The 22,498-nt window shown below is 41.4% G+C and overlaps 1 long non-coding RNA gene across 4 annotated transcripts in view; it reads left to right on the top strand.

The window, feature by feature from the left end:
* The window catches only part of LOC128137917 (uncharacterized), a 66,588-nt gene extending 45,360 nt beyond the window's left edge, over positions 1 to 21,228 (top strand). For 3 of the 4 annotated variants that reach the window (XR_008233901.1, XR_008233900.1, XR_008233903.1), the window contains 3 exons: positions 2,410 to 2,534; positions 18,824 to 18,891; positions 19,728 to 21,228. This is a non-coding gene — a long non-coding RNA (uncharacterized LOC128137917). The remainder of the gene's footprint in view (positions 1 to 2,409; positions 2,535 to 18,823; positions 18,892 to 19,727) is intronic. The other variant, XR_008233902.1, reaches the window with a different exon arrangement.
* Positions 21,229 to 22,498: the final 1,270 nt, after the last annotated feature.

The following is a 22,498-nucleotide window of genomic DNA, read 5'->3' as shown; positions in this document are numbered from 1 at the left end:
CAGAATAAGCATTAGAAATTAGAAATAGTAACTGAACAAGACCTTCCAGTCACAAGGATCCAGTGTGGATAAACTTGAGATTTTTTTAGAGAGTCATTGCTGAGACAGAGAAACATACATCTGTGTAAGCAAAGATTACTTTAATGAGGCTGTACAGTTAATAATAGATTGCCTTCTACTAATTGCAAAGCTATAATAAAGCTAAAATGCAAATGTTCCTATTTTCTTGTCCAACAAAAGATATAAGATGCTGTACTGATATGTCAGTACCACTCAGTACACTCAAATTTCTTCCACGATTATTTTTATAGATGTTACTCTGACTCCCCGGTGACAGACTCTTAAGTTTTTCTCCCTTGGGAAGTCTGAACAAGGCTTTAATTTCTGTCAAAGACAGAACAAGGGATCTTGCATCATGTTCTCATTGTTGCCATATTTCCTTTCCTATGCACATCAGTAGCAATTTGAAAATATTAGTTAAAGTGTCCACAGCTTGTATGGGGAAAGCAGCATTGCACGTCCAGACTCAGAGGAGTTTGGCCGGACTTTGATCCCTTAAGGCAGTCTGCTATAGTAACGGTGCGATCTGATGAACCCAGTCCCAGCACATCAGATCTGGGATGTAGCAGAGGCTGATGATCAAATAAATGGGGACTACAGGCTATCCTGAGCATATGCTGTATAATTTTGGAGACTGTATTCATTGCCTGACTTAAAACATGCATTCTGCATGGACTTAGATTTTTTCCAGTGGCATAGTTTCAGACTTGAGCTCAACAAGAGGACCAGTGAGGGCAAATCCTGCCCTCTCTTCTCATGACTCAAAGCAAGTGGCAACTTCCCATGTATTCTTACATTGAACATTTGGAATGCCAAGAGCCTTGTTTGGTGCTAAAGGCCAACAATCTGATTTTGGTTGTCAGGAGCTCCTAAACATTCTTGTATTAATCCAAGATTTCTGGCTCACTTTTAGATTACAGACTGGCCTGGAAAGAGTTAACAATAATTTCCCTGCTGCCCTGCAGCAAATTCTCCTGCGAAATATCTGCAGGTAGCTAGAAACAAATACCTACCATGGTATAGGAGCATGGGGGCATCTGAAAACCTCTTCTGCAGCTAGCAGGCAAGCAGTAACAAGTATCTCTTCTGATGGCTATATGTAAAGTTAATAATGTGGATGTGTTGGGTGGAGGAAAGGGGTTAAGTGGTTGAGTATCTGAAGCCACTCTTTCAGATTTCTTTATTCAAATCCCATATCACAAAGGTTCATTAACGCTTAAGTCAGAACATTTTGAAAAAAGCAAACTAATACTAGAGTCTCAGTGCTGTGTTCACTGGTAGTATGGGGGTGCTGGAGCTGGCATGTCATGGCTCTAGACTAAAAAATTCCAACTACAAGGATATGAAGAACATGTGGAAGCTTCTGCAGCCAAGTGCTTGCAATCCATAAACCACAAACTGTATCTGGGCTTGTGCAGATGAGAAGCACTGCAATTCATTAGTGAGCACAGCTGCAAATGTAGATAGAGGACTCTATATTTGAAGATGGGTTTTGGAGCCTCTGTGACTGCATCATGCATGAGCCATTGCCATGGTACAACTGGCTGAGCTGTTTTGAGGGACGTAGATGCTGTTCAAAGACATTGTCATAGTTGTGCTTACTGAGCTGTAGAGTCCATGACCCAAAGTATGTATATTTGTAACGAACTGTGAGATGAGGCCTGGGAAACGAGCGCAAAGATTTATACCGTTATACCTACACCTCAACCAGTGTAAAGAAGTAAAAAAAAAAAAGTCACTATGAAAAATTGAGCTGCATTTCATATTTTGCTTCTCATCTGCAGGGAGTCAAGCCTGACAGAGCAGCTGGCTGCCAAACAACTAGACAAAATAAATACCTGGTCAAAACAAAAGTACTACCAGTAAGCAGTTACCATCTAATTCTAAATTAGAGCTCCACTTCTTGGAAGTCATCTGTGAGCTGTCCCCTCAACAGAAGGTTACAGTGTGCCTGTATATGATGTAATTGTGCTGGCACTAGCAACCTGCTGTGAACTAACTCTGCTGGGATTATTTCATTCACAATAACCGAGTTACTGAGTTAATCTATAGTGTTGTCCAAATTAGGGCATAGAACTAGAAAGAAATTCCTTGGACTTCAGGTCCAGTCCTCCTCCTATCACAAAAAAATTGCTCATTATCAATTGGGTGATGACTTGCCATCTCAAATTCATTATTTTTTGAATCCTGCCCGACTCAGTGGGGAAGCCTGAAGGATAACCTAGGACCAGTTGTATGAACAAGGCTATCACCATTTTCACTGTGTCAGCTGATAAAAGATTTGTTTGTTCATGAATATCACCCAGTTGAAAACATAAAATTTGACTCGTTCATTTTTTTGCTTTTTAGGCTGTCCTCTTTAATATTCAGATGGAAATATGTTCATTCAGCTGGTGATGTGTAAAACAGAAGATAGTGAATATGCAGAGTACAACCAAGTTGTTGTAACTTTACTTTGAATTGCACAAGTAGTGGTAAGTATTTGAAAACAAAATTTTAATGTATTTTTGTAATGGGAGCCTCCATGAAGCATATGCCAAATGGGATAATTCTAATACCTAAATCTCTTAAGTTTTGTCAATTTACATTTTCTGTCATTTGGTCTGTTCCAATGAGTCACACAGCATAATCATATAGAATTATAATAAACTTGAAAAGCCAGCAATCATGAGCACTTGGTATTTATAGAATAGAGAAGTGATAACTAGTACTTTCAATGTAACAATTTAAGCTTGCTGAAACTTTTCCAGCCAGGACATTTTTCCATCAGAAAATGTTGATTCAGTGGAAACTTATTGGGCTATTTCTGGTCGATCCTTAATCTTAGCACCTCTCTTTATGCTGATGTTGAAATGTATCCTGCTTAATTGATACTGTGGATGGCTCCTTCTTGCTCATTTTCTCCTTCAGCTCAGACCCAGTAAAACTGTAGGTCCACCTTTGGTACTCTAGTGCTGTGCTGGTAAACATGTAGGTACAACTTTTTTTTAACAGTAATTTCAAGTACTGAAGTTTTTTTTTTTTACTCAAAAGAGACATGAACACGTGGTTGTCACTGCTACATCCCTTCTCAGTCTAGATTATTTTCCTCCATTGACTGTCAGCTGACATGACCCATGGTGTAGGAATTAGACTATTGCCACTTATATCACTAGAGTCTCCCACTGTCGAGTGGCTCCTTTGCATTCTGGGAATACCACTATCCATCCTTTCGCTTCCAGGGCAACCTCTCTCTGTGTTTTGCATTGCTCAGAGTAACTCCTAAACATGATGAATGCTGCTGCCTGATGACTTGTGAATCTGAGCAAGGTCACGTCACTCTTGTCTTCAGACTATCTTCTATGTCTGTTTAACATTGTAGCCAAAACTTCCCTTCTTACCTTTAAAATTATTCATCTTTAATCTTGCTTCAGACTGTCTCAGGCTTTACTTTGCCCTGCTACTTACTTCTGCTGCAGTGCTAGTTGCTTTTGTCTCTCTTTGTAATCACATCGTATTGGATACAATAGCTGCCTCCTGTGCAGCTTTCCTGGGCCTCATTAACTCATGCTGAAGTTTCATATTTCAGATGCCAGTTTAAGGCTTTGGTCATAATCTTCAAAGTAGTTAATGGATCAAGCCTTAGCTATATTAAAGGCTGCATTTTGATCTGTGAACCATCATGACAGCTGCATTTCCTTGGGGCAATGTAGATTACAAAGCCTAGGAGGAAGTGTATGAAAGGGAGGAACAAGGCAATCTTAACTGCGAGAAGCAAGTGATGGAAAAAATATTCAGAAGATATTCTACAGACCCAGACCTTTCAAAATTAAATCACTCCAAACATTGATTTCCCCCTTTATCCTAGCAAACAAACAAACCAGCAACGCCTCAGCACCACCTTTAAAACAAATGCTGAGTAAATTTTTTCTAGCGAGCTACCAGGAAGTCTGCTACAAATTGTGCTTTAAATGCAAAGTTCTCAAATGGCCAAGTGCTAGAACATCTTTTCTCCCTTGTCTTCAGTTGTGTCACTGCATTCACAGAATGCCCCAGTGTTAAGAGACTGTTCGTATGAAGCTGAATCGACAAAAAAAATTAATGCAAAATATTCATATAGAAACAATCAAATACAGATGAGTAGTCTCTTCTTAAAGAGGGACTTCCTGTGAAGCTGATGATGAATATAGTACACAGTTTACTTTTGAAAATAAACCAGACTTTTTCATTCCTATTCTAAGCTAAATTAGTGTATTTCAGGCTTAGTGTTTATCCAAACACAAAAGCCCCACTGGTTAATCTTCCATGGAGGTTTCAAACAATACAGTTAAACTGGTATAAACACTTCTGTAAAGACTCTTAGTTTAGTTTATGTCAATTTGGAATCTGTTTATGGCAACCCAAAATAAGCTATTCTTATACTTGACTACAAATGTCAGCCAACTTCTTGCACCGATTTTGACTAAACTGATTTAAAATAGAATCTTAACGTAAACTAGTGTAACTTTCCTGTAAACTGGAAACTTCTTTGGTAAACTGGAATCTTCAGTGTACTGCATGTCATGTCCTCCCTCTTGTGGCTGATGTGAAGATTCACAGTGTTGGGGAACGCACATTAAAGCCCTAAAATGGATTAGGCTTTCCTTAGCCATGACCTGGCAACAGGGACAGTAAACTGGCAGTTATTTTGGTATTCAAATATATATAAACACAGCTTTATAGAAAGAGAATAACAAAATACTTGAAGTTGTTAATTTAAAAAACAGAATTTATAATTATTTTGGAATAAAGTAACTACTAAATTAGCAGTAAGCCTTTCTGTTAAAATTACTCTACTAGTAGTAATGTACTATACTACTAGTATAGCATCCTAATATAGTATATTACTATTAGTATACTACTAATGCTAGCATAGCTTGTGCTCTGGGAGGGTACTAGAAAAGGAAAGTTGGCAAGGATGGATAACCAGGAATCGGGGGTGGCTTGTTCGAGGTAGGGACAAGGAGACAAGCTCCAGAGGACAGCCCAGAGGAATAAGGCTTGCAGATTTGAGAGATGGTCCAGAAACTACATTTCTAAACTGAGTATCCCTTTGCATCCTCTGGTAGCAGACAAGTGGCTGAAAAGCTGGATGCAAAGGAGATACTGGCCTTCCTAACCTGCTCTGCCCATTCAGACACTAAAGATGAAAATACAAATCAGGGTGACTGCTGGGTGGGGTAAGCTGTGCTTCTCACCAATAAGAAATAGCTGCCCAAGGCTTCAGTAGAAGCACAGCTAAATTATGTAAAATAGATTCCTGCCTTTATTTGGTCTTTGCCTGATTGATTACCTGACGTAACTGGGCAACCATCAGGTGATTTTCAACATGCTTAGGAGAGGCTTGAAGTTGCCGTAAGGATCTCAGTCCTGCATTCCCAGATTAATGTAATTGTTGTGATTACTTTACTGACACTATTACAAGGTTTTCTCATTTGAAATTTTGCCTAAAAAGGCTTGGTGCCAGATGAGTCCTCTATTCTCTTGCTCCACCCTGCCAGGGTAAAGCTGTCTCTTACATTCAGGCACAGCACTTGCCTATTGTATACTGTGCACATTTTGAAGTGCAAGCTGAAAGCTGGCATCTCTCAGTTTCTTCTCATTAAAGATGCAACAATCCTATCTTGTTAGGATCCACCTCTTCTGTGAGAGCACCAGGACTGAGGAATGTAATAAAGTTTATCTAGAGGCAGGGAGGTTCAGGACACAGGAATGGAAAGGGAAAAGGAAAAGCACCATGTAACACTTGTGCCGTGGGGAGAAAGTACTCCTGTGTCCCTGAGTTTGGGGTTAGCATCTCAGGTCATCCACAAAAAGGTATGTGGGGAAAAGACAAAGGTGGTGGCACAGGAAGCGGTTCTCAAGGAGAGGATGGGACTAACCTCTAAAATTCCCCACTTTGATATGCTGGTGGTACACACTAGCAACTCATCTACCTTGCCTTACTTACAGTAGCGAGGCAGCTCATGGCAGAGGCAGAAGCTGTGTGACTATGAGGGCACCTGGGGTAGCTGGGAGCTCCTGTGCCAAACAGGAGACATCCCACACCCATGAGCAACCATGGGACAACACAGGCATTAATGGGAGCGGCTACATTATGAGCTACGCTCGTAAGTCAGCAGTTAGCTGTAGTTTATTTCCTATGCTGGTAAAATCTGACGTAAATTAGAAGCGAACGCTCAGTGAAGAATAGCCTGGATTTTCTTCAGTTGCTTGGTTCTCAAAATACTGACCAACCAGAATTGGCCAGTATTAAAGACTTTCAAGGTCATTGATGCTCTTTAGAAACATCACCAGATCAGGTTGAACAGTGTGCTGCACAGGTCAGGAGTAGTGCAGAGCCATCTTCCAGCAGTCAACAGCATTCACTGCCCCAATCAAACTGGGCATTACATGGGTTAATGCAAAATAATCAACACAGGATAAAGTGTTTCTGTTTTGCAGCAGGGTTGCTGGAATCATCAAAGTTCTGAAATCATTATTACTCAAGATTTCTTCCAAGTCTGTTTTCAGTTACGTTGTCACCAAATTTTGGATTTTCTGAACTTTGGGGGATCTGTGAACGCCTTCAGTCTAACGAGACTGTGCCCATTGCCAGGGAGCAGCAAGCGCCAGCTGCTGCCGAAGGGGCAGGGGGCCAGAAGCCCAGTGCGGTAACACAGCCAAGGTCCAGCCCCATGGCAACCAACCAGGGTGAGCAGGCCAGACCCAAAGATAGTTGCTCGGTTCAACCATGAGTCCAGATCATCCCACAAATTCACAGTGATGAGGCAGGGCCAACAGGTCAGTCCACAAGTCAGGGCCGGGATCAGGTCGCCTGAGAGTATGGTCCGGTAATCGCTGGGCAGCTCCGTAGTTACGAGACAGATCCAAGGTCAAGCTGGGAGGTCAGTCCAGAGGTGAGGATCAATGGGGTCCATGGCAGGTACAGCTGTGGCTGAGCAGTACTCCTGCTGCAGAGCTTGGGCCAGGACGGAAGATAAAGTGTGTCTCAGCAAAACTTTTCGTAGCACGTTTTGGAGAGGCATGGTCAGGAGAGAGTTTATGCTTGTTGAATATGTAAGGAGTCCGTTTGGCTGCAATCTTCTCAGGCTTCTGAAAACACTGGGCTTCCATTACGCAGAACCGGTACTTGGTCACCCAGTGGTGACTCATTGTAGGATTCAGCCCTGAGAGAAGGAGAGAAGGACACTGAATTCAAAGTGATCCCGAGTTCCCTTTGTCACGGTTACTCCCACTGCTTATTAAATTGAAATGTAGGGTGGGAAAGCACTTCAAGAGAACAGCTAGGTAAAAGCTGAAGCTTCTCTTCCACACTGAAGGCCAAACAGGTCTTTGATGACCCATAGCAACAAATTCTTACTGTCATTCAGTAACAAGACAGAAAAAAATCATGTGGCTATTTAGCTTTATGCTGGAGTTGTACATCTGGCTTCATAGTTTGGGCTCCTCCTCTCTGATCTTGGTTATTCCTCTGCGTTCAGGAACAGTGAAGTGACAAGTGTCAGGCAAGGACAGGTAACAGTGCAGAAGTTATCCTTGCTGGACAGCAGTGGTATAAGGTATTCATTGACTGGACATAATGAAAACCGAAAAAAACTATTGCAAAGTTCATCTTTTTGACATGTATTAATTCAACCCACTGACACAGACATTTTGGACATCCTGCTCACATGGTTTGCATTAAAGCATTATGAAATCCCAAATTCTAGCGCCAGATGGTTTTGGATTACTTTGCTTGTATAAAGGGTTTAATTTGGGTGCATGGAAAATGTAAAATATTCTGGTAATAGCTTCAGCAGGACTACATAGTCTGCATTTGCTTTATTCATCAACTGTGCTGTCTGCCTTCTGCACGTTATATTCCGAGTCATGACAAACTTCAAAACATGAATTCAAATTTACTGACTTCCCAGAACAGACTATGCTCTGTAAAATGCTTAAAGGGATTGACGTGAAAGGAAATATTCCTAAAGACCCACTATGCTGAGAAACCACACGGTGAATAAAAATAGCCCTCTCTTTCCAAATACGCGCCTCCTAATAATGCATTGAGCCTGGTCCTGAATGTGAAGCGAGAAAAGAGAGAATGGGTAAAGGTCAAGCATACAGCTGTTGTTCCTGCCAGTAAGCATTTTGCTTGCTTTACTTGATGAGCTGAATGAGCCTTTTAGCTACTATTAACAGGGATCACATTTTTCAGATGATCTTTTCTTGGTGCAACAGATGAGCACCAGGAGTATAAATATGGAGTTAACTTGAAATTAGATCTGTTGGAATTCACACATCCTGTTCTACATGGTATGAACAGGGTGAAATGGCCCTTGCACTTTCTGAATTTCATCCTGCATGGACCACTGTCACATCACGTACCGTGTGGCTTCTGCCTTGTCATTATTCAAATATAGAATTACTTCCCCGATTCAGTCACACTCCCAAGTGCAAGTGCAAAATGTTGACCTGGTTAAACCAGTAGCTTTCTAGGATATAGTAATAAAAATAAGCTGGATTGTATTTTAGGAGAACACTTTAAAGTTACTTCTTTAACTGGATGTGATTTTAGTTTGTTTGTTTAAACTTACTCTAGATGGGGAAGCCAGTGGCTAGCTAGAGACAGTCTTTCAGTATCCTCTCTTCCAGTTTTTCAGAAATAAATTGCTTATTTTCAGGGGCAGCACAAAAGTAAGGGCATGACATATGAACAGGGATCTTGTTCTCAGAGACATAAAGGGAGGTAGGCTGGTTTGTACAGAGTCAAATAGAGAAACAAAACAGGAGTTTCAGATTTGGTTTTGACAAGTTTAGTATTGCCAAGGAGTCTGTGTTTCCAGTTGTACTGCAATAAATAGACAGAAAATCATTGACTTGCATCACATTTGATCAGTCTCCAAGCACTTTAGAATAATTAGGAGTCTATCAAGTTATTCTCTAAAAAGAAAGTGAAACAAAGCAAAATTTAGGAGTCTTGCAAGCTGTCATCAAAACTTGAGAGCTCCACATGACATCTACATGGAACAGTGGATCGTTACAAGATTATAGAGGAATCATGACTCTGTGAACACTGATCTCCATTACAGTCTCAGGTGAGTTTCCTCAGCTGTATCACCTTACCAATGCAACTGAAAGTAGCTGCTGATGTCAGCGAAGACTGTACTAAGACCTAGAATTTTTTAGAGAGGTGGAGGAGGAGTAAGAATAATATCAACAAGTACGTCAGGCAATAATGAGGTACCGTGATCTTGCTGAGGTCAGCATCACACCCAAGACTCAGAAAAGCTGACAGCAATGGATTAAGTCATAACCTTAGAGCTGAGTATGTGCTGATTGGCTTGCACAACTCCTCTCGAAGTTATGGGGTGGGGTAAATTTCGGAAAGGACTTTTTAGAATTAAAGAGTCAATAGATTTAGATATAACAGTAGGATGGGGCAGCATGTGAAGCAGATGCAAAGCTTAACATTGCCTTTAGATGCAGGCAATGCATCTAAATGTTTTTTAGGATCTGTATTAGCAGAAACTGTACTTGAGCAACCTCTGTTTCAAATGAATGGTTAGCATGGAGACACTTGTGTGAGCAGTTTGTTACACTCTTTAAAACCTTGTTGTTTAGCCTATGCTGTATTAATGATACACTTTCTAAAACTGGAAAGACAGAAATTTTCCTGTCTTCCTTACTTTGTCGTCTCTCCCACTGGCTTCCCTATCTATCTACAGGTAGTCCAAAGAGGGATAGAGTACCATATATTATTTACTAGTGTTTTCCTCTGGAAGACTCTGTAGTGGGTTGCTTGTGACTGTACAAAATTTTAATTGTTTTCAAACATTTTTCAAGATGACTGTCTTGCCCCACCTGGCTAGACACACATTCAGTTTACATTGGGACAACTTAATAAAACTGATTCAACAATTTTCAGGGACAACCCTTGGCTTAGAAGAAGTTCCTGTGACCTCTTTTCTGATAACTCCAGTGCTCCCATGCTTCAGGGTTAGGACTTGCCTACAACTATGGTCATTCCTCACTTCTGAGTGTCTCAAATATAGAACCTTTGAAAATGAAGCATATACACTTAGTCACCACCTGTGAAAAGTTCAGTTTATGTGACCTGTCTGGTATCATACAGGTGATCTGTGACACAAGCATGGATAGAATTCAGTTACCCAGGACAGTGTTCGGTTCTCTGAGCCATGAAATTGGCCTTTCCCTTTCCTGTAGTCTCCTGGCTCCTTGTGCATCTCCCAGCTTTTACAATAAGGTAAATGTTCCATTAGCATGCAACCACAATTCACTCCAAGGAGGCTGGGAAAAATTAGCATTGAATTATTTCACTAAAGGTTGTTCTAATTCTGTCCACAAGATTCCCAAATTAAGGTTGTATAGGCAAACTTAACTCTAGCATGTCCCAATTTTTGAGTGCCTGGTTGGCAACCTTTTGCATCTATTCTAATAGCAGCGTTTGTTTTCTGGATGGATTTTGTCTAGAAATTCACGTGCATCATCCAGATTCTGCAGTTACTGTTTCTAGCAGTCTCAGTGCTCAGATATGTGGGCCTGAAAAATTAACAATTATATTCACCAATACTAATGGACTTGCCAAAAGGCACTTTCCTGTCTTAGTAGCAGGAGGTTTCATTTCATTAAATGAAAATTTAATGGAAGAGCCCACTCAGAGATTCCCTTTATACATGTCCAAGGGGAAGAGATTTCTGTGTCCACCAGATGAGGAATGATGAGCTGTTTGATTAACATGCTTCCCTGTTCTTCCTTCAAATTGAAAACCTGTCCAGACTTGCTGGAATCATCGCCTTTAGGGAGCACAGATTCTCAGCTCCATGCAGAAACAGTCTGGCTATCAGTCGTGGTATTGCTAAGAGATTTCAGTCATCAGGACCATCTACAACACAACTTGCAGATGTACAAAGAGTAAGTTACAGTTGGCAATACAATGGAGGTCCTGCATTTCATTCAGGTCTCTATTTCAAACCAAATACGTAGAGCTTTTAATTAGTCATGTAGGCTGGCAGGAGTTTCATGACCACAAACCTGTTCATCAAGTTGACTAATTGACGTATTTGTGTCTGAATGTTCCAGTGTCAACGTTAGTCACTGTATGAAGGTTTGTAACAATGGAAGGATCAGGCAACACCCAAGGTCATTCCCAACTCAAAATATGAAAATAAATTCTTGATATACTTTCCACTTGCTATTACTTTTATCACTTTTCCCACTCTGAAGCTGACTGAGAGCTGCTTCCAGGAAAATGATCATGACCCTATCAGATAATGTGCTTCATCCTGGTACACCCTAAATACAAAACCATGTGCAAATTTTTGAAGAATAATGTCTTCTTTCTTCAAAGGCAGAAATCAGTTTTATTCTTCAGTTATTTATTTATTTATTCTTATTTATTCTTCAGTTTTCAGGGGTACCTGATTTTTCTCTTAATTTCACCATACAACCTCCTTTTTCCTATCTTTTGCTAAATACCAGTATTGTGCCATTTTCAGGCTCACATGGATAAAACATCCTTCTAGATGACTCGTTTTATTAGTATGACCAACCTTGGAGATGGATGTTTATGACATAATTATGCCTAGACATTCAGTTGCCTGAATCTTCAAGGAAGAATTTTTTTAAAGACTTTAATATGAAGTGTACCTATTAAAGCTGGTGATAATACTAACAATCTGAGGCTAAGATGAGTTCTGGCGTATTTAATTACTGTAATATGATATTATCAAGTAGGACGCCAGTGAGGAAAAACAAACCATACTTTTGAGCAAAGACAGGCTTTTTACTCCATTTTATTGAATAACAAATGCTGTAAACAAATACCATTTCTGCATCATTCTCTTAGGTGACTCTATTTACTTTTATAGCTTTTATATAAATTATGAAAGTCATCATATATAGTATATGTTGTACCATCAGCTTGGAATTAGAGAAGTCTTGAAAACCAAGTGTCTGCAGTTCTGAAGTCCATAGGCACAATTTGATATAGTTTGCCAAATATACCAGTGATGCTTAAATCACTCACATAGCTGATTGGGAATCCCCTTTTGGAGTATATAAATAAACACTTTATTCTACCCATCTGTATCCGATATTGAAAAAGAAACTTTGCTGGCAGCTTTCTTAAAAATTACATTATAGGTGGTGTATTCCTGCTTTTTACTATGCTTGTAAACTCCTCCTAAAAGAACTAGAATCAAAATACTGGCCAAATTGAATTAACAGAGCTTTTAAGCAGATCCTGTTTTCTACCCAAGAGACTACACTTCAGCGGTCCTCCTGTTTATCTTCTTCCATTCCGAAGATGTTATAAAGTTGGGCTAATAGTCATGAACCACTGGGGAAAAAAAATGCCTTAACAGTGTGAAGTCTCATTGCTCATGTAGTGGGATAAGAAATTCAAACAGCATTTCCACATGTTCTGAAAGACTTGGATTTATTCTGACTCCTCCATCAGTCTTAACTTAAGATTAAGATCTTCAAAAAATCACTTAATATTTTGTATTAAAAAGTCATCTAGTATTTAACCGATACTTCAGGCAGACTTGTTCCTGCTCTTTTCCAAATGGGTATCCCTTTTTACTGGGCACTATTTTCTTTTCCTTGCTATGAATGAACTCTCCTTGAGCCGTAGACTGGATAGTGACTCTTCACTTCTGTTCCTTATAATACAGCTTGGTCAAGCTACAGAACATACAAGAAGGAACATCTTTTTAGTCATTTGTTTCTGCCAGTTTGGGATATAACAGTGCTTAATCCTGTAATTTAATAATAGTATTTTTCCATTATGAGCCATGTAAGCCACTTTTCTGAAGTAAAGGGCTAGAGATACAATGACCTGCTGTGGCACTGACAAAGCAAGGTAGGAGTTTAGTTACAGATCACAACCTACGTGCAATACTTGGGACAAGAATCTTTTGCACTATGTGTAATTCTGAAGCCATAAAAAATGTGTAAGTGGGTTTTCCAGCCACTCCAGAGAGACCACATGGGAAGAAAAAACATCAGGGGAAACAAAATGTCACTGCATACAACATTACAAAATAGAAATAACCAGCTTCTCTATAGGCCTGATGCTTGGAAACCCACCACAGTTTCCACTGAATACAGGTTTAAGGAATTCCAGTGTTAGGTGTGCATATAACGGAGGCTGATGACATAAACCTATGAAAATCCAGGACTGTCCTTCTCAATGTGCTATGTTGACACAGCCCCTGGTGTGAAAAACACCACGCCGGCTGTGCTAAGAGTCTCTTAGCTTTCACACATGCAGATACCCACTTAACAGATGTCCAAACACCCTGAGATATGAAAGGCCAGAGTGATGGTAGTGTGTGTTCAACCTGTGTGTATCACAGGAACAGAACTGAAGTTCTTAACTGTATCATCACGTTTCATTTTATCCCATAGAACCCCTGCTTCTGCCCAAGCAATGTACGAGCAATGTGTATTGCGCAACATATGGCTCCTGTCTAGACTTTATTTGCTGTACACCTTTATTTGCTATACATCTCCACCAACCCTTCTGCACCCATGGCCCTACACACACATCCAATGCCTAACTGTGGCTCCAGACTGTTTTCAAGTTGAGTAGCAGAGCTGAATGTATTTAGTGTGAGAAGGAAGGTCTTTTAAGAAGAAAGTGCACTGGCAAACATATCTTGAAAGGTCAAATGTTAAATGGAAGCCCTTTCTGCACTCATACCAGAGATGAATTTACGTAAAAGTATTAAGGTAAACTGTATGTTCCCGAGAGAGCTATTCCTAGATTCCCTAAGACTAATGCACCACAAGATTTTATGAATAATCAATTCAAAAAGCTGGAAAACAGAAGAAAGTTATTTATTTATACAGAGCAGATCACACCTATTGTGAATTACAAACTATGAATTTATATAGCAGACCATATGTGCTCCCAAGTAAATCCGTTTCTGAAACTCAAGACTGAGGTACCTATCCACTAAGTTAAATTTTACACATGTTGATGAGAAGCAGCCTAGGAAATGAAGATAGTTCCTTCCTAAGTAAAAGTCTTGCTTACAACAGTGAAATGCACTCATGGGAAATAAAAACGGCACTGACCACAGTGCAAAAGCAGTGCAGAGCACATCCTGAGCTGAGGCTTTATGAGTAGCTTCCACGGGGCCTGGCTTACAAAGGTGGCTTTAAGTCAGCATTATGCTCTGAATTTAGGGATGCAGGGCCATTTCCCTGTGTTCTAACAGCCAGCAAACCCCCGGAACTCTATATGTTTTTGCAATGTCTGTTGGCATTTCTGGGACTGAAATCCTTAAAACAACTTGAGAATATCCCAGCAGGAGAAGAACAGAACCTGGCTCTACGCATTGAGAAGGAGAAAAAGATGCTCCGTGTTTTTAGGATGATGTCACTTTCTAAAAGCTTGCATTGAAGCTGATGATTTTTTTCTACTTGGTTGAAGCAAACAATTAGATCTGTAAACTTAGCCTTGTTACAAACAGCTGTAAGATTATATTATTATACAATTATGAGGAGAATATTGTTTCATTTCTATCTAATTCATACGGAATTGACATGAAAAGAGTGGAAGGCAGGATGACTTATTAGGGTTTTTACCTGTAAATCTTCACCTTTACAATTCCAAGCACAGTATGTTTGCACTGCCGGTGAACCCCACACTATCTGGGCTTTTTTAAACCTTTAACATTGCCTCGCCTGTATTATTGCTGTAACTTCTAGCCTATGACATAATTAAAACAACTCTATATTCAGCCCTGCAGAATATCTAACACACACATCTTTATCATAACTTTTAATTCTGATATGTCTGCTCTGATGCTTTTTTTCTACCTTCAAGCCAAGCACCTTTTTATGACCTTTTACTCATCCTCAGCTTGTAGTTTCTCATGCAATTAAAGTGAGACATGCCTATTTTTAGCACATAAAAATATTCTAGGAACTACAGAACTGTTTGTCATCTCTGTTGGTAAGGCCTGATTGTTTTCATTTGTTAGTTGGTTGAAATTACCATGAAACTCAGTTATCTTTTTGTTGTTGATAATGTGTACATTTTTTACATAATTTCTGCCTTGAGTTATTTACGCTGCTCCTGCCTGACAGGCATACCCCCTAACCTTGCTTTGCACAGCTTTAAGTGAACATCTTTTTTAATCATCTTTTGGTTATCAAAAGAGTATTTGTGATAATTATGTTTGTACTTCTACTTAATATTTAATGAAGCTGAAAGGATGCTGTCATTTTTATATCCACATTTCAATAACAGGTTGGATAGCTTCACTTAGCTCGCTTTCACATATGCTCTGCAGTACTTCAGGTAAAACACCACACTGGGAAAAACAATAAAGCAGATAAATCTCTGTATTAACACAAACTTTTTTCCCATTAGATGTCTATCTTTCTACATAGAATTTATGTCTGAAAGGAATGTGGCTATAATATTTTCCATTAAACTATCGTGCTGCTAAATCTTTCTTGGCAAAGATTGTGATAAGGTGAAACAACTCAATTGCTTGCTTGACAGATTATTCCAGTAATAATGTAGAGGGGAAAAAAGGTTCTACTCATTATTTCAGTAATGAGGTGTAGGGGGGAACAAAAGTTTTAATCCCTTTTGCTTTGGCAGGCTGCAAACAGGACACCAAATGGGATATATTTAATAAATAAGCACTGCAAAGTCTCTGATCCACCTACAGCCAAGTCCTTACTCAGCCTCCTCTTACTGAAATCATTTGGAGTCTAGTCAAGTACAGATAAAGAGCTCATTTCATTTTTGGATCCAAGCTGAGTCTTGCTGCATCCAAACTAGGTTAGGAACCCGATACTGGGGAGAGGTGGGAGTATGAAAGGACAAAGAAGCTTTGCTTTTGTACTTCTCTTCTAGGCTCTAGCTGTCTTGCAGTCAAGTCAACTTAGAACAGTCTATTTTCTCTGCTTACAGTTGCCTCTTGAAAACTTAAAAAAGCTGTTCTAGCATCTCTGGGCTGCCACTGCACTCTTGACATACTCTTTTTTTTCCCTAAGAATCTCTTTCTTTCCCAGAGTTAACCAGAACAGCCATGTGGGGATGCCCTCTAAACAAGGTAGAATCTCTGGTGTCTGGTTACAGTTGCCTGACAGCAAACATATGCTGGCACAAGATGGGTTGATTATGAATCTCAAGTGTAGACTTCATAATCCATTCTACACAGTTCAGTACGATTGCCCAGCAAAGAAAAGTTTTAGCTATTGGATCTGATACGCCTCTGGAGTCACAAATCAGGAGGCACCCTGCTGAAGTAAACAGAATTGCACAAGCATTCAACTGATCTACATCGTGGAAGACACGGGCTCATACAGTCCAATTATGTTAAATTAATACTTAATATTTTTAGTTGTAAGTGGAATAAAACACTACGTAGAGATCTGTCACTCGTTCCTAGTCTGCAAAACTTAAATTTTGGAATCACTTGTGTAAATCACTGGAAGAAGTGAGAAAAGCATTTGAAAGCAAGCAAGCAAGCACCCAGGGCTGCAGATTGACTGCAGCAGATGCCTGAGGATCAGACAGCTGATAATATCCCTTAGTGCGCTTCAGTGCGTTCCCTGGTACAATCAAGGGTACCTCTTGACCTTGGTTTTACACTGTAGTGTTTTAACCTTAGGGCACTGCACAAAAATAGAAGCAGCAGCACTACAAAATCTGACCCTTTAGTTGAATATCCCATTTTAGAGGGATACCAGAACTCCATCAGACTGTGTACACGTAAACATCTACTCTTATTATCATGGTATAGTGCCTAAGCTACTTTACACTTCAGGTTATATAGGTTATTCTTCAATCTTTTTTATGTGTGTGGTCTTACACTATATATGCACTATATAGTTCTTTGAAGTGTCAGACAGACCATCAAATATTAGTGTAACTTTTAACAGTGTAGTCAGCTTAACAGACATAACAGTTGGCTCAATGGTACAATTGCTGGTGTGATAAAAGGAAATGATAGCTTGAAGGTGGACATAGTGCAAAATATTAAAGTATACTGAGCAGCTAGGACCCAACAGGTTAGTCCGTCCATAGGTTGTTTTAAAAATAAGAACAGCAAAAAGAGGTTTGGGTGTTTTTTTCATGTCAAAGAACATGCTTTAGAGAATACTTTATTGAGACGTTTTCTCACTGTATTTCAGCCTGGTACACTGGCCATTGGTTATGTTGGATATGACCTCACGGTGCCTTCATATGCAGGTTGTATCTTCCCATTTTCATGTGACACCAATCTGCTGCTTCAAGCATTTGCCCCGAGTCCTGAAGACTTCTGCCCTCCTTCGTACCATGTGAGCTCTAGCTTTTTATTCCACAGGACATTCTGAATAACCAATTTCATGTAATTTATAAACTTTGTTGCAGACTTAGAAAACCTGTCTGGCTAATGCAGTCATCTGTATCATCAGTGAAAAATCAATGGAGTAACTCACTTAAAAATACATTAAACCTTAAAGACACGGCAGAGTCACTAAGCACATTTAATTATGTCAGGGCCGTGAGTGTACTAACACTTTAATTGCTTTGACCAGCTTTTCCTGGCGCTTCCACCCACGGCCCTGCCCACGGGCCCATCTCAGCGCCGGGCCCTCAGCCGCCGCCTGAGCTACGCTGTGGGGGTGCTGGTCTCCAGCTCCACGTTCAGCTGCGGTACAGCCACGTCTGTGCCAGGCCACAGACCGCCCTGATGTACGCCTGGTCCTCCTGCCTTCATCTCAGCCCTGCCTTGCCACCACGGACGTGCCTGCCAGTAACCAGGCTGCATCTCGCTCCGGTTACTGCCACCGGACCTGACCCTGATCTGCAAATTGACTTCCCGGCATCACCTCAGACCTGCCTCCTCATTACGAGCTTGTCTGATGATCCGGACTCCCGGCAGACCCCAGCTGCCATCCCTGGGCTTTCCCTGCCTGGGTGCTGTGGGGCTGGACCTCGCCACCTCGGTGTCGTGTTTGGTTCCTGGCTCCTTGCGCCCCGGGGAGCAGCTGGCCCTCACTGGTCCCTGCCAAATAATACACGCGTCACTGCATATGTTCATCTAGCTCTAAAAAATACTTAGAGAGCGTATCGTAGTTTTTCAGACATGTTTAAGGATTTCATTCTCTTTAGAGAAATAGAAGGATATTGTGTAGCTGGACTTCTTAGAGAGCGAAGGAAGTTCTTTTTGCCTGACTCTAAATGCGGATCTCTGTGCAACAGTCATAAGCTAACTAATCATTCTTGTATTATTATAAACATTAAATAAGTGATTATTTGAAATCTCACCAGCTAATTACAATAAGTCAAAATGAACTAAGCATCTGGAATCAGTATGATTGCTTCTCTTCAACCAGAATAATTTTACCCTAGAAGACTGTATGTAGCTAATTTAGCATAGACAGAATCTCAAAAAAAAAGCATATATAAGCCCATGAAATAATTCAGTCATGAAGATTGAGTATAAATATGAATACTTTATAAAAGAAGCAGGCAAACCTTTCCTGTTATCTGTTACATCATCCAGGGGCTTATGCCTATTTCAAAAGTCTCTTAGGATCACCACTGAAGCTTCCTGACCTGTCATTTATACGGACAAGTATTAACCAGAGTCAGTCTTTCCTTTCTCAATACCCCAACTGATTTCACTGAGTGTTTTATCAGGCCTCTTTTCAACAGCCAGTTGACTATGACTTTTTCAAAGAAATAAATATACGGACCTGACTAAAGACTCTCTTTCAGCAACAGATGATTCTCTTTTTACAGAAGTATTCTTGGTGGACGTTGCTGACCCACTGGCCTTAAACCAGGTAAAATACGCTTCTCTTAGGCGACACTGTAACACAGAATGTCACAATCTATTGATCTTAGAGGGATAACATCACTTGCTAATCTTTAAAAACAAATACTTCCCCCCTTTGTTATTCTTATACCATTGGAATTAAATTTACTGCAGAGGCTAGGGCAAAGCATTCAGGGGCAGAACTGTGCAAAGATGGGTGTGTATTCCTGCTCTGCTCTGGCCTCCTGTCAGGGGAAATGAATGGTTGGGGATGGGGGAAGGAATGGGCCACAGCTACCACTTGTTCTGAAACTGCTGCTGACAAGTTGTTTTCAACTAAACCATACTCCAAAAGCAGTTTCTCTTCTGAATACTTACAATCCATAGCGATTATTTTAGGTCTCCTTGGTTTTGAAAAATCCCACATACAAAATGAAGTAAGATTTACTTCAACAATAAAAATATGTGGCTGAGAAGCAATGACAATTGCCCAGCAACTGAAACAGTTTTCTACCCACATGTCCAACCACTTGGAGGAAAACAATGCAAGAACATTGGTTGCAAAATGTGATTTGTTGTTTTATTTGGTCTTAAAATGATTTGGCTCTTCATCCAACACTTCTAAGAACTGTCTGCGTTAGGAAAGATAAATTGCTGAAACAATAGATTACCTTCAACTATTGCTGTACTTGAGCTCCTTTGAGCACTGTTATTCATAAATTGTTCTTGAGGCTTGGGATTTTGGGGGCAGAGCTAACACAATGAGAAGTCTGGAACTGACATAAAACTGTCTTTTCCTTGTGCATCAGAAATTTAAAGACTTTGTATTTCTCTCTCGTTTTCTGTCTACTTTGTTTTCTATAGGAAGTACTGAGCCAGGAACAGATGTCATGCCTCTCACTTTTGCTCTTTAACTGCAAGACTACCCTTTGCCTAAATATCACAGAAACCTGCAAAACAAGAATTGCAAGCTTTATTAAGATACGAGCCAAATTAATTCTTGAGGTAAGTACACAAACCAAATGCTGTTAGAAGACTCTCTTACTATCTGCTGGGGGAAATTTTCATCCATTATAATGAAACATAGCTAAAAATATCCTTATTGTAAGAACACTGGAACTGTATTTGAGGCAGTACACTTACAGAGGATGATTAATTGATTTGTCACCAGCAGTAACACTTCTTGAGTAATGCATTTTCACTCACAGTTGCACCCTATTTCCATTTCAGCTAAGGGAGAGTCCAGGATATGGTTTGAAGTTCCTTCAAATACACAGTTTTGGTTTGTTCAGGGGAATTTACTGGCTGTATCAGTCACAAAAACTTTTGATGACAGTAAGTCTACAGATTGCCACCAAGAATAAACTTTGAGTTTCCTAGCCTCATGGACAGTACCAGAAGTACAACCAGCAAAACACAAGAAAAAAGTTAGAAAAGTTGTATTACAATTGTTTTGTCAGTCTGAAATTCCCAAGTCCTGTTACAAAGACTCATACAGAAGCCATGTTCTGGTACTTTAAAAAGAAGTAAAGATTAGATGAAAAAAATGAGGTTATATGATTTTCTCTCTGCATTCTTTCTTAGTGACATGGATCTGTTGTTTGGCTGGGTTTTTTTAATGCAGTGTAGGCAAACTCATGATTTAGAAGCTCTGAGTACTTCCTTAGCTACATACATTATTTTTCTTCCCTTTATCACATGAAAAGAGTAGGAATTAAAACTAGAAGTATGACTACTTGTGAACAGGATTGTAATGTATCCGAGGCAACCAAAGGCCATGAAAATTATGCTGAACTATGACAGCAGAGATGAAAAAAAGTAATTAATGGGAAGAAATGTTATTATGAGTTCAAAGCTTGTTGGCAATGTTGATGTTTTTACATTGCTGTAAAACAAATACCAGAATGAGAGTTGGCAGAAGTTTTAGTAAGACACTATAGCATAACAGGCAGAGATAGGCCTGAAAGGCTCGTCCCCTTTTTGAACCTCGGTGCTGATGCAATCTAGCCTGGTTTAGTTCTGCATAAAATACAGCAGGTTATAAAACACACAGCACAGACATGCAAATACAGCACACAAAATACAAATAAAACCACGTAAAGTCCATCTTAAATGAACTGCACTTAACAACACCGAGCAAAAGACATACATTGTTACTCATATTCTAATAAAAGAAACCTAACTACAGTGCTATAATATTAGATTTACAAGCTTGAGGAAAGGTCAATCCAAAGCGTCTCCACCGTCAGCCTCGCACCGACGTTTTACCCCCAAGTCCCAGGGCCCGGTGGGACTTTCTTGCTCTTGTAACCGACGGACAGGAAGGGAAAGACATTTCAACATAAAGTTGAAACGGTGGAATTTTTTAACAAAATGATGACGACGACCAAATGAGCAGAGTAATTGTGGATATTGCTGGTGTATTGTACTTCCTAGGACATTCACAGAGAAGTGGTTTGGGTGCAATACGTAGCTGTTAATTCATTTATAAAGTTCATAGGCAAAAGGGAGAGGGTTTATGTAAAACTCCTCATAGCTGAGTACTAAACTAAGCAGTAATATTATTTGTGAGATTTGTGTAAGACACAGATTCTAAGAGTCAATTTTGCCCAGTAATTCAAAAAACATTTTCCTTCTTGTGTCTGCTGGCTGTAATACGCGAAAATATCAGAAGCCTCGTTAACTGGCGTCCTCATCAGCACGAATGAAGTCACAGGAGTCCGGTAAAAACCGAACGCCACGAACCGCGCCGTGACCGATCCCCGTCCACCATTTCCTGGTGCTACCGGCAGGACGGGCGCCAAGCCGGCCTGTCAAGATGGCTGCCGCTCCTCCGGGCCATTGGCGTGCGGAGGCCAAGCCGCCGCCCGGCGGCTAGCGCGGGCGCCCTGCCCCTGCCCAGGTGCCCGCTGCCCGCTTCTCCTCAGCCCCCGGCCGCAGCGCCTCGGGGCTGTGCCGGCAGCCCGCCCGGCACCGCCGGGTCGTGCCCAGAGCCGTAGCACAGGCGCCTGACGGAGGGAGCGCCCGCCGCAGGGCAGCGCGGGGAGCGGGAAGCTCCGGCTGGGAACGGCCCGGCGTCGGTGGGTTGGAGAAGGCTGCTCGGGGACGGGGGTGGCGGCAGCTCCGATGCAAGCGGGTTATACCGAGGGGCACACCCGAGGCCAGCGGCATGCGGGGTGGCGGCTACGGAGCCTGCGGCTTGCCCGGCTGGGCGGGAGGAGGAGCGGGGGACGAGCTTATCTCCTCGGCCTAAGATGGAGGAGGCTGCGCGGGAGCAGGCAGGGCAGTGACAGGCAGGGAGGAGAGGCGGGCCGGCAGCTCCCGCCGATCCCCTCGATTTCGCGCGGGGCCGAGCCGCTTCCCGCCGGGCGGCAAAACCCACGGCAGCGACCGCCCCGCCTGTCGTATCCGCCGCGGGACGTCCACCCGGACTGCGGAGCGGGGGGGGTGCAAGAGGGCGGGCTCTGACACGCCGTTTCGCGGCGGCTTCTGCTGCATCACCGGGGCAGCCCCGGCGTCCCCTCCGGCGTGAGGCGTCGGGCGGGCGCCGGAGCTCTCCGCGCTGCGCCTTTGGCTGGAGCGGCCGGCAAACGGGGGAGGGGGAGGCGCAGGGAGGGAGCCGGAGCTGCCTGGGT

This window comes from Harpia harpyja, chromosome Z, assembly GCF_026419915.1.
Source record: "Harpia harpyja isolate bHarHar1 chromosome Z, bHarHar1 primary haplotype, whole genome shotgun sequence".
NCBI classification, from domain to species: domain Eukaryota; kingdom Metazoa; phylum Chordata; class Aves; order Accipitriformes; family Accipitridae; genus Harpia; species Harpia harpyja.
The sequence above is the reverse complement of the archived record's forward strand: the minus strand, read 5'-3'. Positions and strand labels throughout refer to the sequence as shown.